The sequence below is a fragment of the Symphalangus syndactylus genome, chromosome 3 (assembly GCF_028878055.3).
Source record: "Symphalangus syndactylus isolate Jambi chromosome 3, NHGRI_mSymSyn1-v2.1_pri, whole genome shotgun sequence".
Taxonomy (NCBI): domain Eukaryota; kingdom Metazoa; phylum Chordata; class Mammalia; order Primates; family Hylobatidae; genus Symphalangus; species Symphalangus syndactylus.
This window is the reverse complement of record NC_072425.2, coordinates 92399510-92418263: the sequence shown is the minus strand read 5'-3', so window position 1 is coordinate 92418263 and position 18754 is coordinate 92399510. Positions and strand designations below refer to the sequence as shown.

The 18754-nt window shown below is 36.7% G+C and overlaps 1 long non-coding RNA gene across 1 annotated transcript in view; it reads left to right on the top strand.

Moving 5' to 3' along the window:
- The first annotated feature begins 1855 nt into the window (after positions 1-1855).
- The window catches only part of LOC134736314 (uncharacterized), a 98974-nt gene continuing 82075 nt past the window's right edge, over positions 1856-18754 (top strand). Inside the window, exon 1 of the long non-coding RNA XR_010120260.1 lies at positions 1856-1994. This is a non-coding gene — a long non-coding RNA (uncharacterized lncRNA). The remainder of the gene's footprint in view (positions 1995-18754) is intronic.

Genomic DNA, 18754 nt, shown 5'->3' with positions numbered 1-18754 from the left:
AGCAACCTGCTCTGACCACCCTGAGTGAGCCTGATTAGATGCATTCTTTGCTAAGCAAAGGGCACTTTATTTATTTATTTATTTATTTATTTATTTATTGTATTATTATGTTTTAGCACAACTTGCACAGTAATATTCAACGAAAAATGTTTGAAACCAAGCGTCTCTGTCTCACTATGGAATGAAGTTAAACAGACATAGTTAGGCATCTATAGTGCTTTCAGCAGGGGTAACAATAAAATACTTCAGTTAGATTGTAGCAGTACACGCACTGCAAAATGCACTATTTATTTATTTATTTATTTGACAGGGTCTCATTCTGTCACCCAGGCCGGAGTGCAGTGGCACCATCTCGGCTCACTGCAACCTCCACCTCCGGGGTTCAAGCGATTCTGATGCCTCAGTCTCCCAAGTAGCAAGGATTACGGGTGCATGGCAACGTGCCTGGCTCATTTTTGTATTTTCAGTGGAGACGGGGTTTTGCCATGTTCCCAGGCTGGCCTTGAACTCCTGGTCTCATGTGATCCGCCCGCCTTGGCCTCCCAAAGTGCTGGGAGTACAGGTGTGAGCCACCGCGCCCAACCGCAAAGTGCACTTTAAATACAGTTGTATTTATCTTCCAACAGGTATAAAAACCATTATAAACTATATAATGAATTGGCTGTACCAGTTTATTCAATAAATATTTAAACAGTTATTAAGATGGTAATTATATACTGTGAAGGAAACATAATAATGGATTTTATCCTTGAGGCTAAAAAGCACTTGTGGGGCTTTTGGTCTCCTCCTCTTGAGCAGATTTGTGACTGTTTTCAACCACTACAGTTCAGCAGAAATTATGCAAAATAATTGTCCAAAGTAGGGACAGAAAAAACCAAGAAGCTGAAAAGACCATGGATGTCAGGTGGAATAAACATTCACTCCCAGAGCCCCAAGATGCCAGGTGAAAAGCCTAACTATCCTGAGGCTCAGAAGGTATGAGGAGGAGGCCACGACATGTGGAGAGCCCCGGTGTAAGGTGTTAAAGTTGACAGTCTCAGCTGCAGCCAGCCTTCAAGTCATTCCAGCCCAGGCAAGATCTATAAATGAAGCCTCCAGATAATTCCTGCCCAGTACAGTCAAGTCAGCTGGAGCTGCTACACTGCGGAGCAGAGATAAACCACACCTGCCTCGCGATGTCCAAGTTTCTGACCCGTAGAATCTGTGAGCGTGATGAAATGGTGGTGTTTCATGCCGCTAGGTTTTGAGATGATTTGTTACATAGTAAAGATAATCAGAAGAGTCTTTCAAGGCTGACCACAAATTAATGTAATGTAATGTCAATGAAACTTTTTTTGTTAACATGGAATTGTGACTGAAGCCACTAAGCTGACAAAGTGAGGTGTTATAAGTGTATCGACTCTCATTAGAGCTGCCCAAAATAGGGCCAGGCCAAGAGCAGCAGCACAATGGGCCATTGCGCAATCACACCAGCCCCCAATGTATTTGACAGGATACTTATTTTGCAGATCTTCATTTATCATTAAGTATAAAGAGGTGTTTGCCTCACCTTCAATGGTCAACAACCTAAGGTGACTTAAAAAAAAAAATACTGATGCCAAGTCCCTCCCCAGATGGATTGAATCAGAGCTACTTAGGGTGGAGCCAAAAGGCTTGTTTTTTAAAGCTTCCCAGGTAATTCTAATGCGTGTGTAGTCAGGTATGAGAACGATTGCAAGCAAAAGCAGCTGAGGGACGCTCTCCAGGGAGTAGGCTCAGTAGTACGAACTGCAAATACTTGAGAAGGGAAAAGTTGTGCTGGAAAGTGGTTTAGCAGGCTGGAGCTGGTTTTCTGCTTGGTAGCCCTACAACTTTGGCCCAATTACTTGGCCTCTGGGACTCAGATTCCTCCTCTTTAAAATGGTGCTAATAATAGCACCTACCCTCTGTGAGGAGGATGCTGTGAGGACAAAATGAGATCATCCACATAAGCCGTGAACCCTGTTCCTGGTAAGGTAAGTGCTCAGTAAATGAGCTGCTATTAGTACAAGGTTATGTTGGAAATTTACGATGAAATACTGCCATATAATGAAGTTCATTTTAGTTTTTCACACATTTTGTGAATGTACCTTATTTCAGCTATAGTTAGTATCCAAACAACTTTGCTGGATTGATACACTCTTTATCAGATTTTTCTTGGTATCAGGAAAAGCTGTGCTTTGCCTGAGCAACCACTTTCTCATTTTTTATTTTTTCTTAATTTGGATGCAATGAATCTTGCAGTCAATTTGTCTCTCTGCTTTGGCATTAGAAAACTAAACTGACCCAAATCTCATAACTGAATAAAACTGGCTATGCTATTCTCTCCTTCTTTTTTCCATTCCTCCTTAAAACCTCAGCTTTGATTTTGTACTTTCATGCAACATGTACATCCTTTTGGAAGGTGGCTCAAACACTTGGTAGGATGGAACCAAGGTAAGTTATCTGTATTAGGAGAGCTTTTCTATGATGAGGTCCAGACTAATAGGAAACTGGTTAATTGAAAAATGTGGTTAAAGCAGGGAGTCCTTAAAACATGTATACACACCTTAAATTTTAACTTCAAACATACAAATATGCATCTTTTAATTAATCTTTTGGGATACAGGTTGTTACAAGTCCTTGTCTTTAGAAAAAGATCTACTGCTAGAACTTGTCACTGTTTTTCTCGTATCTCCCACACCTGAAATTCATCAACAACTATACCCCATTTTTAAAATAGAATGAGAACTGAGACACTTTTAAAGACAATAGAGTGTAGAATCTTCCTAGAATGTTAATATATTCCTCCTGAATCTTTAACAATTTTCTTGCCCACATCAAATTCAAAAACATTTTTAATTACTTCCATTGTCAAAATATTTTAATACTTTTAACCAAATTTTCATAGGAACAGTACATTTCTTGTTGCACTTCATTTGTAATATTTTTATTCTCAGGTTTGGGACAAATAAATTGAATCTTAGGACAGAACTCAACTGGTGGAAACAAAAGAGCTTGAGGCTGTCCATTAGCTGATTTGTTGTGAATGTCCATGTTCTGTCACTTTGGTCTGTATGTTTTGGACAGAGTGGGGAGTTTTGTGTAAGTGGTTGATATAGAAAAATAGCGACATGAATAGGCCCATATAAAAATACATAGCTAAACTTAGCAATGAGAATATTCAGAGGTATCCAAATATACAAGTATGTAGAGGAACACGAGTGGATGACCATGGGTTAGTACATCCGTGTAGATGGCCGTGTGCACATGTGCCCATGCTTTCCCACAGATGATTGTTTTTATTCTCTTCCTCTCATAATATTGCTCTTGCAAAGATCTGACAGTACCTTTCATTTGGTTGTCATTTCCAGAATGAATGTAACTTTAGTTTTTATATTGGTTCCATGTAGTTCAAAAGTTGTTTCCTAAACTGATGTTTACTGTTATTTAATATTTCTGGGAATATTTTAGATGTTTGTCCAAATCTAAAAAAATTATAACACAGCATGCTTGGGAGAGCACACACATTTTATTGGTAAGAAACATTCTTTCCCTTCATGACCATCTTTTAAAATTTCCTGATTATTGTGCCTCAATTATAGAGGAAACATTCTTGACTTGGGAGATTAGCTTCATAAACTAATGAATCTCCTGAATCTGGTAGGTAGATTTAACACTGAGCAATGAAAACTACTAAATATTAAAGGAAAAGTGAAAGTTGTACCTTGTCTGCAGCCAACTGTGACAGGTAGCAACTTTGTCACCTGAGGCTTTCTAGAACACTCAGAAAAGGAGATTTGTTCCTCCCAGGGTGGTAAGGAAGGGTCCTAGTGATGGGTGTAAAATTCTTTTCAGGTGCACAATAAAAAGCATTTAAGGCAAAAGCTTTTATCTGATTACCATTAAGTAAATCAGGGATTTCTGTAGAAACTTACGTTTCAGGTGTATCTTAAATATGATATTTGGGCCGGGCATGGTGGCTCACGCCTGTAATCCCAGCACTTTGCGGGGCCAAGGTGGGCGGATCACGAGGTCAGGAGATAGAGATCATCTTGGCTAACACGGTGAAAACCCGTCTCTACTAAAAAAATATGTATATGCAAAAAATTATCTGGGCGTGGTGGCGGAAGTCCCAGCTATTCGGCAGCCTGAGGCAGGAGAATGGCGTGAACCTGGGAGGCGGAGGTTACAGTGAGCCGAGATCGCGCCACTGCACTCCAGCCTGGGCGACAGAGAGAGACTCTATCTCAAAAAAAAAAAAAAAAAAAAAGAGGAGTACAAATTGTCCGGTTTAAATAAGGTAATTTGAAAGAAAGTAACTTTCCCAAGATTACCAAATAATGAAGCACAGATAAACCTGATTGGGTCCTTCCCTTCTCTTTCTCTTTCTCTTTATCTTTATCCTTTAGATCCGTTTATGGGTTCACCTCTGCCTTTCTTAATGATTAACTATACAAGCTGAAAAAAAATTGTAGAAATATATTAATAACTTATTTAACCGTATTAAGTTCAATTACAAAGTTCAGCTGGTCTCAGCTCTGGGTGTGACCACAGATCACAAAGTTCTGAGAACGGCTGGGAAGCATGTCTAATAGATTGTGCTTTTCTATTAATCACACAGCTCTTAGTTCTGGGGTTTTATGATAAATCCTAAGGTTTATCCCAAACTACTTTCTTCCAATGCAGCTTTTGGTATATGAATATTCTATGGGTGGTATATTTTCATTAATAATGTCTATTAAGTATAAGTTAGAATATATGTCCCTAAATAGTTTAAACATGTGGAGAAATGTTAAATCTTTAGGCAAATTGCATACAAAATAGTCAATCATCTTTATTGTTCTTCCCCAGAGACCAAGGGATTAATAAGATATTAAATGGCCAATTTTAAGTATCGTGTTAAGGCAAAGTTAATTATAGTTCACAGAAGGAATGTTAGCAAGATGAGTAATTAAACATTATTTGGGTCACAGCCTAATAGTCATGGATTGAAGAGTGATAGTGACCTAATCTTAAAGTCTTAGAATTTAAAGCATGAAAACACTTAACGGCATTACTCTCTCAAGTGTGGTTCTTGCCTCCCAAGAAGTGCACAGGAGAATCTACTGGAGTACAGGAGTTAATACCAGAACTGTACTTTACATTGTATATGAAGAGGAAACAAGACAAACTTTACTTGATCCACTCTTCAACACCAATGCTATGGTTCATAGTGCATCCCTGAAGTCACAAGACATAGACTGCTTGTGAGGTGCTCCAAGGACAGGAAGGGAGCTCTACAGCCCAGAGTGGAGTGATAGAAGCATCTGTAGTCATTCATTATCTTCTAAAATTTAGAGACCCATTGCAGTTTACCTAGGAAAAATTTTTGTTTCAATATTCTTCTAGATGTCAGGATAATTTTTTCTTGATTTTACTAATAAACTTCATTGCTTTTGTTTATATTCTAAGAATTTTATTCACTTAGTTCTGTAATAAGTCTGAAGACAAAATAGTTTAAGAGTCTGTACTTTATCATGTTTTATTGAAATGTTCCAAAATGTCATTACAACTTGCAGTTTAAAATGGTATATTTGAGCTTCATCAACCTTTAAAATAAATGTCATATCTTGAGTTTGAGCTTCTCTTCTGCATCTCTAAAATATATTTTAGAGAATTTAAAATATCATTGTCCCATCTTCCAAAGTCTGAACAACTTTGCAACGGATAGACCATCTCATTAAATTACATCATTTAAAGAAAAATCCAATTTGGTGTGTGTATTTAAAATACGGCACCTTTGAGACAAACCTGGAAAAAATATATATAAATATAGAACTGTCGAAAAGGTATGCAAATAGTCCACAACTTCAGGGTGTCCTGGAGGTGAGTCCTCATCTCATGGGACTTAGAGAATGAGCTGCTCACAGACATATTCTGTGTACTTACTAAAAAAGAATGCTGTCTATATCTTTCATTACAGCTCTACTGTCAAAAGACTATGAATGTTGTCAGTTGTTCATTGTCAAGGTATAATGTCCAGAACTTCTTTGTTGAGTAAAGTCATAGCCTTCAGTTGGCAAAAAATGGTAAAAACTACTCCTAGGTTGTCTATTTTACTACTTGCACACAATAATCAATTGACTGGTGTTCGTCATATCCAAGGCAGAATCTGCAATAATGGACTCATATTTGATGTTTGTTTATATCACTTAATGAGACAGCCAAGTGTAAAGGGGTTCCTGGAAAAACTCCAACCAGCCCATGCAGTGGAAAGTGTGCACGCTGGGGTGGAGCCACAGAAATTTGTACCATTCGCAGCAGGGAGGAGCTTGGCCCTTCCTTTTCCTGGGAGGAATCTGGGATTCAATCTGTGAGGCAGGAAGGATATACTAGCAGGACTCACTCTGCTGAGGGTACCTGTTTCCCCTTTTCTTCCTTTTTGCCCAATAAATTGCATTTTCTCAACCTTCAAAGTATCTGCAAGCCTCATACTTTATGGCAATGTGACAAGGATCCCGTTTTTAGCTGAACTAGGTAGAAAATCCTACAACATTATTTTGTTCATGTTTTCCAATTTTCTTGATTAATTCCCATAAGTAGTTGTGTGTATAAGTTACCACTGTTTTTTGAATCCTGACTTTTTACTAACAATCTTGCAAAAATAGATCCAAATCAGCAATTCATTTAATGATTATGTGATTTCCATGAGATTTTTGTTGAGGAAAACCATATTTTTATCATGCCCTTTGGCGAGCAACCATTTTTATATAAAAATAACTACAAAGATCATTTTTTAGCACTTGAAGATAATACCAAATGCTCTGTCTCTTCTATTTATTATTCAGGATGCTTGTCTGGTGGACTTTTATTTTATTTACATGTAATCCAAGCAAACATGGTGTTCTTTATCATCTGTCCTACCAAGACTTCTGAGGTCCTTTGGTCTATAGAAAGCCCATATCTGTCTGTTTTATAAACTACTTTAACCCATAAACTTGTAACAGCTTCTGAGAGGTTAAGAACTTTTGTTTTTTTTTGTTTTTTTTTTGTTTTTACAATAGAATTATATAAAAGAAAACTGAGTAGATTAAAATATTTAATATAAATGTTCTTATAAACTTTCCGTTTTAATTAAAGTTTCCACACAGTGAGCCCCTTTTAACACTGAACATATTCTGCTTTTCATTAAATGGTAAAGTCTAATAGAACTTCAGAGATCAGATAAATCCTAAAAATCCGTTAGGCAGAGCCAAATTAAAGCAAAATTTTGCAGAAAGTGATTCCTCCCCACCCCACCAAAACATCCATTCCTCCTCCTTCTATATCCCCCAAGGTATACTTAATCCATATCCCACACATATTTAATTTCAATTTTATGGTGCAATTGCTCATAAAAATTTAGCTCAGTAGAGGTCAAAGCCTCTCCCTTCTTTTGTCAAAGTGTGTTAACTTTGTATTACTTGCAACAGAATAGCTCCCTTTTCCATAGACCTTCTATATCTTTAGTGAATTAACCTGCCGTGTAGTTCAGATCACGTATCTCTATATTGCCACAGCAAGCAATGTGTGTTTAGAGATCAAGTCAAATCAATTTAAATAGAAATAAATGAGAATAACTATACAGCATGATTATAAATGAATGTTTTCCTTTGGATCATTTATTACCATCTTATCAGAAAATAGACCAAAGACCAAAGTGCTTATTTCAGTGGGAAGAAATGTGATGATTCAGTGAGTTGCTCCCTACAGAATCAATAGAAAGCAGATGTCTTATTCACATACCCCTGACAATCTTGCAGTAAGTGCTAGTGCCTAGAAACCCTGTTTGTAAGATCATATATAGCATGTCTGCATCTAAATGTGGATTTGTGTTATTGGAAATCATACATGAGGGATTGCTGCCCCACCCCCATTTCAACACTAGGTAATTGGGATGCATTTTGTCTATCATAACTCTTTAGAGACAGAGCCTTGTTATGTTGCCCAAGCAGGCTCAAACAATACTCCTGCTTTAGCCTCCCAAGAGGCTGGGACTACAGGCAAATGCCACTGTGCCCAATTTGTTTATTGTAACTTTGAGTCAAAATAAATTTGCCCTGATTTATGCACAGCTTTAATGTTACTACACCTAGCTTCTGTAACAAATATGCAACTTTAAGCTATTCTTATGCTTCCATGGAATATCTTACCTTGGTCAAATTAATTAGTTCCCAACTTAACCACCGAGAAAACAAAAAAATAGAGGGCCAAGATAAGAATGACATGTGAAATAGACTGTTTTAATCATGAAGTTGACGGAATGAGCCTTACTGGTTTTCTAGATTAAGGTCTTATCTTTGTTACTGAGAGCAATCATTATGGGAAACTGCCATCTAAAGTACATGGATGAAAGCAATATTTTATTACTTATATTAAGTTTTTATTATTAAAAATTAATCCATGCCAATTATAGAAAAATAAGAATATTACAGTTAAGCAAATACAAGAAAATACGCAGTAATCTGTAATCCCACCAGTAGGAAATAACCATGATTAGTTAATGTTCTGATACACAGGCTTCTAGACATTATAAACTCCTTAACCTAAGGGCTTTGTACTGCTGTTTCCTCTGCTTAAGATGTTCTACAGATCCGCATGTGGCTTCTTAATTCAGGCCTCAATTCAAATGTCACCTCTGAGGATACGCCTTCCCTGACCAGTCCAGACAAAGCAAGCCCCAGCCCATCTTCCTAGTCATTTTCTAGCACATTACCCTGTTTTATATTCTCTGTATCCTTTAGTGGTACCTGCAGTTCATTTGTTTGTGTTCGTAGTATGTTTCTCTCCACTTCTGTCACCTTTTATCCCCAGAACCTACAACAGCATCAGGTACATTTTTGTTTTTCAGGAAATATTTGTTGGCCTGTTGACTGAAGCTGACCATACCCATGAACATTTTTTTCTGTCAGTAAATATTTTCCCAGAACATCTTTTGGTGGCTATATCCAGCTGCTACATGTATATAGGTATATGATGTCATAAATTATTCTTATGAGTCTACAATTACAGGACATTTTGGTGGTTTCAAGTTTTTACTGTGCTAATTGTATAGTGATAAGCATTTTAATAGCTCCATGGGTATGCACATCCAGGATTATTTGCTTAGAAAAATTCCTAGAAGTAGGATGGCCGTATTAAAGGGTATATACTTCTTCAGGCCTCTGACAATCTGCGTTAAATTATGCTGCAAAAATTTGAAACCCATTAACACTCCTATTGATGTAGGACAGTGATCAGTTATCACACCTTTACCAATCCTTGAGTATTGTCATTTAAAAATCCTTGCCAGTGTTACTTTTAGTGTGAAAACTGAGTTGAAATGACAAATATTGCATGTGCCTGCTTATGTCAGGCTAGCATGGAGGGAAAGTGATTAAAACTATGTCTCTGTAGCAGGACAAGCCACAGACAAAACCCTCTGAGACACCGAGTTGTAGAAGGAAGGGATTTATTCAGCTGGGAGCATCGGCAAGCTATTGCCTTAAAATCCGAGCTTCCCGAATGCACAATTTCTGTCCCTTTTAAGGGCTCGCAACACTAAAGATTTCACATGAAAGGGTCATGATTGATTTGAGCAAGCAAGGGGTACGTGACAGGGGCTGCATGCACTGGTGGTCAGAGAGAAACAGAATGGGGCAGGGAGTTTCACAGTGTTCTCCTATACAATGTCTGGAATCTATGAATAACATCGGTTTCTAAGTCATGAATTGATTTTTAACTACTAGGTTTAGGCCAGGCAGGCCCAGGTCCGGTTTTGGGCCTGGCGCCGGGCTGCCTGTCTTTGATTTTACTTCCTTGTTGTTTTTTCTTAAAACAGGTACTGAGTATAAAACAATATGAGAGGTCTCCCTCTTCTCTCATCTCAAGATTGTTTTTCAGGGCCTTCATCATGACATGACTTTAACTGAGCACCTTCTCACTGGCAACTAGACCTCATCTTGTTATACATCTTTCTTTGTTCTAAAACTGAAACTGATTTGGCTCCAAATGAGCTGCTTTAAACTGTAAATATTATGCAATTCATTTAAGTCCAGTAATGTTCTAAACTTAGATATTATTTTTTGTTAACATCTAAAATTTATGCTAGGAGAAATACATCTTAGGCCAGAAACTAATTTGATTTGGCTAGGGTATAATCAGCCCTTTTTATCTGTGGGTTCTGTGTTCATGGATTCGACTAACCACAGATACAAAATATTTGGAAAATAAAGTGGATGGTGGTGTCTGTCCTGAATATGTGCAGATATTTTTCCCTGTCATTATGCCTTAAACAATGTGGTATAACAATTATTGACACAGCAATTACATTGTATTCAGTATTATAAGTAATCTAGAGATGACTTAAAGAATACAGAAGGGGATGTGTAGGTTATATGCAGACACCATGCTGTTTATTTGAAAGATTTGAGCATCCTGGATTTTGGTATCCTTGGAGGGTGGAATTTTAGGACAAATCCCCCAGAGAAACTGAGGGAATTATTGTTAAATATCTAAAACTCTTCATAAGAATTGCAAAAACACTTCATAAGAATTGCAAAAACAAAATGGGATAGATTGAGAGCCCTTCCTGTGTATATAGGGTGTTCACACATTCTTTTGCTCAGTAATTCATTGACTTGGTAAAAAAAAAAAAAAAAAAAGAGCCAGCTGGAGTGGTGGTGGCTCAAACCTGTAATCCCAGCACTTTTGTAGGCCAAGGCAGGCAGATCACCTGGGGTGTGGAGTTCGAGACCAGCCTGGCTAATATGGTGAAACCCCATCTCTACAAAAATACAAAAATTAGCTGGGCATGATAGCTAGTGCCACTTATCCCAGCTACTCGGGAGGCTGAGGCAGGAGAATCGCTTGAACCTGGGAGGCAGGGGTTGCAGTGAGCAGAGATCAGGCCATTGCCCTCCAGCTTGCATGACAGAGCAAGACTCTGTCTCAAAAAAAATAATAAGAGCCGAGCATTGACTCATGGTAAAATGAATTGTGATATGAAGAACACCAAGAAATATCACAATTGATTCCTGAACCCAAATATACTCTTTAACTCTGAAAAATAAATCCCAGGCAGAAAAAAAATTTCACGGTAAGAATGCTGGGTGATCTCAAGGTAGTTACTGACAGACCAAATGTTTGTTTCTTGGAACAAAGTAAGCGCAGCGGGTTTGGAAGGATATCATGGTACCTGGCAGAAGTGGAGCTAGATCTGAGCTGGGTGGCAATATTTCAATAAGAGTTAAAACCTCATCTGTTCTTTTTTAGATAGTTGGTGGGCAATCAAAATCTGAACAGACCCAACTGGCTTCAGAAATAGTTAACATTTATTTAGATTTAGACCTTCCATCATGGATTCCAAATAGGCTTTTCTGTTTTTCTCTCTTCAAGTATCCTGTGTTCCCCAATCCAGGTGACTTAGTGATTGTTCCTTTCCCACTGTTACCTTTGCGTTGTTTTCTCAGTCTTAAAAGTGTAAATCTTTTTTTTTTTTTTTTTTTTTTAACACCCCTCTAAGCATTTGTTTTCAGTACTTCCTAGGAGTGGTTGCGTTTGGGAATGGAATTGTTAAAACTTGAGGCTTAGGAGCGAATGCAGACTATTCATTGGGTGGTTGGGGCGGGGGAAGAGCGGGTGGGCAGAGGTATGCAGGGAGAAGGGTTCTGTGCTCCTGAGATTAGTTCAGATGGTCTAACCATTGTTCTGTATGTGCATTTTAGTTAATATTGTGTATTAAAGGATAAGTCTTAATGCTCAAAGTATGTTAAAAATAGATATAGTAAATCAGTCCCTTTGTGAATGTCCTTTTGTTAGTTTTTAGGAAGGCCTGTCTTCTGGGAGTGACCTTTATTAGTCCACCTCTTGGAGCTAGACATCCTATACTTAGTCACTGGGATGGTGGAAGAGGGAGAAGAGGAAGGGTGAAGGGAAGGGCTCTTTACTAGTATCTCCATATCTAGACGATGGTTTTAGATGATAACCACAGGTCTATATGAGCGTTTTTAGTAAAGTGCCTGTGTTCATTGTGGACAAAGTTATTATTTTGCAACATCTAAGCTTTACGAATGGGGTGACAACTTATGATAAAAACTAGAGCTAGTGAATTAGCCTATTTGTAAATACCTTTGTTATAATTGATAGAAAAGATGTATCTTGGACATGGAATTGTTAAGCCACCTCTGAGTAGTGTATGTCAGGACTTGTTCATTAGGTTGGCAGCAGAGGGGCAGAAGGAATTATACAGGCAGAGATGTATGCAGATGTGTCCATATATGTCCATATTTACATTTTGATAGCCATTGATGTATGCATCTCTTGGCTGTACTATAAGAACACATTAAGTAATTCAATGGAAATATACTTTGCTAATATTTTAATGGTATAAATCTGCTAATGAATTCTCTTAAAAACATACTTAGTGTATTCTGTTGCTGTGTGTTTCATTTTAAATTGAGCATTAAGGGAATGCAGCATTTAAATCGGAACTCTGCCAATGCTTTTATCTAGAGGCGTGTTGCCATTTTTGTCTTATATGAAATTTTTGTCCCAAGAAAGGCAGGATTACATTTTTTTTTTTTAGCAGTTTGAGTTGGTGTAGTGTATTCTTGGTTATCAAAATACTCATATAGCTTTGGGATTTTGAATTGGTAAATATTCATGATGTGTGAAAAATCATGATACATACTGTACAATCTCAGTCCCATAAAATTGGATGTTGTGCCTACACACAGGATCTAGAAGAATATGTCAAACTATAAACTGCTTGTGATTGTGAATGACTTTGTTCTTTGCTTCTTGTGTTTTTCGGTTTCTTATAATGCACATACTAACTTTTAAAAAATAAAAGTTATTTTAAAAGCTTGAAAAAAAAAAAAAAAAGTGTAAATCTTACCAAGTACTTAATGCCACCTTCAAAATACAATTCAGTCAGGCTTTAGCCAAATGCTGCCTTCCCTGTTAAGTGTCTTTTCTGTCTTCTGCTAGATCAATTCCCTCCTTTCTTTGTGGTAATACTTAACACATTCTGCCCTAAACAATAGTTACTGCTGTTCTTAACTTCAGTCCTCATTTGAATTTGAAACTTTCTAAGGACAGACAACATGACCTACATTTTAAAAATAATTGTTCCAATAATTTCCCCTCTTTTAAACTATCATTACAAAATGTTATAAGTATAAAGTCGATTGTCCATTTTTCCACCAAGACAGCTATTTCTATTGTGAAATGTTTAATTTCAACCTTTTTCATGCATATTTTTGTCATTGTGCTCTTGCCAAATATAAGCTTCTGTACAATAAGAGCTAATATTAAATGCTGATATGAACCAGATACTGCTTTAAGTTCATTCATATGTTAACTAAATGTCTTCACTGGAACTATATGAGGTGGTTAGCATTTTTATCCCCCTTTACAGATGTAAGAAATGGCCCAGAGAGGTTATGTCATTTGTCCAAGGACATACAGCTAATACGTGGGGATTTGCAAAATGGCAGGCTGGCCCCAAAGATACCACTGCTTTCTAAAAGATTCAAATATCTTTTTCAGTGGAAACCAAATGTTCCATCATGTTGGTGTATGGTAATTTACTTAACCATTTTCTTATCTTAACATTTAACTTGTCATTTAAAATGACACTGTCGTTATCATTTTAATGTCCCAAACTTTCTAAAAGATAAAGTAATAATCCAAGTGAATTATTGGGTCAAAAGATATTATTTGAAGGTCTATGATGCATATCATCAAATTGTTTTCCAAAAGGGTTTTAAAAATCGTGGTTCCTAGTGTAGTTCATGAGAGAGTATTGTAGTGACCACATATTACTAACACTGAAAATGTTTTAAATTCTTTTATGGTTGTTAATTTCATAGGTAAACTTATTGTCATAATATGAATTGATAAAAAACTTAGACAAATTGCATTGAACAGAGTTTAATGTAGCAAAGAATTATTCATGAATTGGGCAGCCCCCAACAAGAATAGGTTCAGAGAGGCTCCAGCACAGCTATGAGATGGAAGACTTATGGACAGAAAAAGGAACGTGACACACAGAAAGTGGAAGTGAGATACAGAAATAGACGATTGGTTAAAACCCAGTGTTTGCCTTATTTGAACACAGTTTGAATAGTTGCCACCTTTGATTGGCCACTTTGATTCACTTAGTTAGTGAATTATAACTAAGTTATAGTTCACTGTGTGTGGAGAAACCTTAGGCTGAACTAAGAATATGTAAGGATGCAGCTTTAGGCTAAACTTAACAGTATCTCTTCCGTTTCTAGTGGAGATAATTTTATGCAAATTGCCTTTTTGTGCCTTTCTTTTGCAACAGTTCATTTCAACTCTTTGCCCATTAATTTATTGAACATGTTAGTGTTTTTTTCTATCAGCTTGAATAAACAGCTCTGTAATAGAGATAATAAAATATGCCTGTTGGAATTACTACAGATTATATCTGTGTTTGGTATCTTGGCTACCTATATCATTTATTTCCAGAAATATAAATGTTTAAGAATTTTATCTTTTGATTATTCAATTATAATTTATTCTACCTCTTTTAAATCTATGAAGCCCTTCTTCAAAGAGTTATCAAATATTCATTTCTAGTTTCTTTTAATTCTAAAGTAGATACAGCTGTTTTTTAACAACAAATTCTTATTCTACCTGTAATTGATATATGGATTTGGCAGTATAATTAGCACAAAAATCAAAATTTTCAAAACATACATGTTTTCTCCAAATACCTAATCAGTTAACACCAGTGGTTCTTAGTCACGTATGTGCATTTTGGAAGGTTCAATGCAGAGCCTTACAAAATCCAGGCACAACATGAAAGATCATTACGCTTTGCCTGGGACTTTGGTTTTATGCTATTGGCTGTGATTTGAGGAAACAAACTAAAGTCATTGGTACAAAAAGTTGTTGGTGCTGGTGCACCAACTCAAATAAAGTGAAGGGACTTTGAAATTTGGCTTTTCCATTTCTTCCAAGACTGTTTAATGAAATATTTCTCTTTAAGAAGTGAAGTAAAATGCCTAAGGAAAGACTTGGATGTTTCTACAAGAAAAAAAGTATATGGTATCATGGGCAGAGGATTTGTTGTTTTCCTGTTGTTGTTATGCTGCAGCAAAGAAATATTTAAATGACAACACAGCTCAGTCATGGTGGCCTCAACATTTACACAAAACAAGGAAAAACTTACAAAAGCTGTATGACTTACCAAAACATCAAACTATTTTGTGCATATTAAATTGTCAGAGATATATTTCTGTAATCTTGAGGCCATTTTTTTTTTTAATTTTACTTTAAGTTCTGGTATACATGTGCAGAATGTGCAGGTTTGTAACATAGGTATACATGTGCCATGGTGGTTTGCTGCACCTATCAACCCATCATCTAGGTTTTAAGCCCTGCATGCATTAGGTATTTGTCCTAATGCTGCCCTTCTCTTTGCCCCCCACCCACTGACAGGCCCCAGAATGTGATGTTCCCCTCCCTGTGTCCATGTGTTCTCATTGTTCAACTTCCACTTATGAGTGAGAACATGCAGTTTCTGGTTTCTGTTCCTGGGTTAGTTTGCTGAGGATGATGGTTTCCAGCTTCATCCATGTCCCTGCAAAGTACACGAAGTCATTCTTTTTTATGGTTTCATAGCATTCCATGGTGTGTATGTGCCACATTTTCTTTATCTAGTCTATCATTGATGGGCATTTGGGTTGGTTCCAAGTCTTTGCCATTGTAAATAGTGCTGCAATAAACATACGTGTGCATGTGTCTTTATAGTAGAATGATTTATAATTATTTGGATATATACCCAGGAATGGGATTGCTGGGTCAAATGGTATTTCTGGTTCTAGATCCTTGAGGAATCATCATGCTGTCTTCCACAATGGTTGAATTAATTTACACTCCCACCAAGAGTGTAAAAGCATTTCTATTTCTCCGCAGCCTCGCCTCGCCAGCATCTATTGTTTCCTGACATTTTAATGATCGCCATTCTAACTGGCGATCATTACATGAGATGGTATCTCATTGTGGTTTTGATTTGCATTTCTTTAGCGACCAGTGATGAGATTTTTTTTTTCATATGTTTGTTGGCTGCATAAATGTCTTCTTTTGAGAAGTGTCTGTTCATATCTTTCTCCCACTTTTTCATGGAGTTGTTTTTTTTCTTGTAAATTTAAGTTCCTTGTAGATGATGGATATTAGACCTTTGTCAGATGGGTAGCTTGCAAAAATTTTCTCCCATTTTGTAGGCTGCCTGTTCACTCTGATAGTTTATTTTGCTGTGCGGAAGCTCTTTAGTTTAGATTTCATTTGTCAATTTGGCTTTTGTTGCAATTGCTTCTGGTGTTTTAGTCATGAAGTCTTTGCCCATGCCTATGTCCTAAATGGTATTACCTAGGTTTTCTTCTAGGGTTTTTATGATTTTAGAAAACATCAAACATTTTAAATATTTATACTAAAGTTGAACAATACTTTATTTGGAATATAGTAGAAATTTTAAATCTGCTAATGTGGCTAGTTTACATGTAAGCATTATGAATGTTTGTGGAAATGTATGTAATACATACTTGTGTGGCATATTTGTTATATGTGACTATTAAGCAATGAGACCATATTTAAATACTTTGAGAAATAATTGCATCAGCTCATACTGACTACTTTGAAGGCAAAACATTCATTTGCATATATAAGTTCTAAAATCTTCAATAAAATACCATTTTATGTAAATGTCATATATGCATAAAAACTACTGATCAATAATGTTAGCCCTTAAGTATTTCTATCAGATCTCCTACATATATTCTGCCCAAATTCTTTTATTGTAAATAATAATATAAGGCAAAACATTTGTCAGCCATGGATTAATATTTCTGGGTAAACAAATGAAGGAAAACCTCACTCCTCATAAGACAAACATGAAAAAAAAAAAAAAACACCGAAAGTCTGAAGTTGAAATGTACACAAAATCCTATGAATAGAGAATAGATTTATTGTGACTCTCTAAATGAAAATTTTAAACTGAATACCCTGACATAGCTGATTACTTTTAATATTAGAGAATATTGCAAATCCTTTTGGAAATGCTGCCACATAAAACACACTCTAACATGTACACATCTAACACCTACGCAAATACACAGGGACTGTGTACTCAGAAGTACAACAGATGAAAACTAACTTAGGTGTGAAATTTGCTGAATCACTTCCAATCTGAAGTCTTTGTCAAAGAAAGTTCTCAGTGGTAAAAAGTCAAGGCATTTAATTTCTTGGTAGAACTTTTAATTTGGAACACATGTGTATCAAAAGGCATTCTCATAGCAAATATGATTGACTGTGGCTCATCCTCTGTACGTGCCCTTGCTTCCCTTATCTATAATCAGGGTTGATTTTTGAGGAAATCTGTAATTTAAAATGGCCCAAACTTTATTTCCTCTAAAGTCTTGCTCTGACTTAGAGTTGATTTAGGACTGGAAGTGCATAATTGGGCTCGTTGTTTCCTGCTCCCATGCTGTATTAAGAAAATATTTAATGTATCCTGCAAGGATTAGCATAATTTTTTGAAAGCTGGACCTTTGCTTCTGAAGCTTAAATTCTATTGTCGATTTTTCTATTCAGATTTTATGCAAATTGCTTTTTATTTTGGAGGTCTTGTGATTCTCAAGTCAACTTGTTTCTTTGTTTACTATAGTGTCTGCTGTATAAAGTAGAATACACATTCCATGTGACCAAAGTCTCTGTCTTAGCTATTTCCATATTTCCAGTGCTTGTCATGTAAATATTTAATGGAGAAAAACATACTTTTATTTCAGTGATGTAATACTTTGCAGAATATTTTTTGTGGGTTGTCCCATCCCTGTCACCCAGCCTTCTCATGATCACTGTCTGAATTTTTTACTTGAGAGTACTGAACACAGTTCTTCTTTCCTAGACCTCAGTTCCTCCTCACCCTTGACGAGTGAGCCTCAAAGTATGGTTGGGTGAACCCTGGGGAGGAGAGGTGTTCTGAGATCCCATCAGGAAGTTAATGATGTCAAAATTATTTTCATAACAATATCAACATGCTCTGCCTTTTTCACTTGTTCTCTCACAAGTGTGTAGTGGAGCTTTCCAGAGGCTAACGTGTGATATCAGTGCTCTAACCACTAAAAGAACAGGTGCTTGTGTACTCTTGTGTTTAAAAAATTTCTCCATTTTAATATGGTCAGTGTCAATAACCATGATCCACATAAGCCTTTGAGATCCTCTCTGGATCTCACGCATAACAATTACGCATGGTTTTTATGGGACACGAGCTCAGTGTTCCAAAGAAATAACTTACAGGTGGACTTTTAGAAATGCCATTCATAAACAGTGGATCTGTTGTTTGTGTACAAAATAGCATGTTAAATTAGAACTATTCTTTTGTCAAATTTCAGCAGAGGCCCCTAAAACCAATAAGTGCCAAGAAACCTAAGATTCGAAATGGAGGAGTAATACTATCTAGTCAGGACATCCTAAATTGTGCAACTGATAGTCCATATCCAGATGATATAACATATTCTTGCATGAAAATCAAGGTAATAGGTATTCATTTGAAGCAAGTAGTAAATGTGTTATGTATTTCTCCAAGGGAGATGGGAAAGGAGTCTTTTTATTCATCTCAAATCAAGTGAGGGAACTTTGAAAGAAGACTTGGAGAACTTGTCATGTTTCTGCTGGCGTGTGGAGTTAGGGGACAGTCTAGAAATAGTCCAGCATTTTGAGAAGGCAA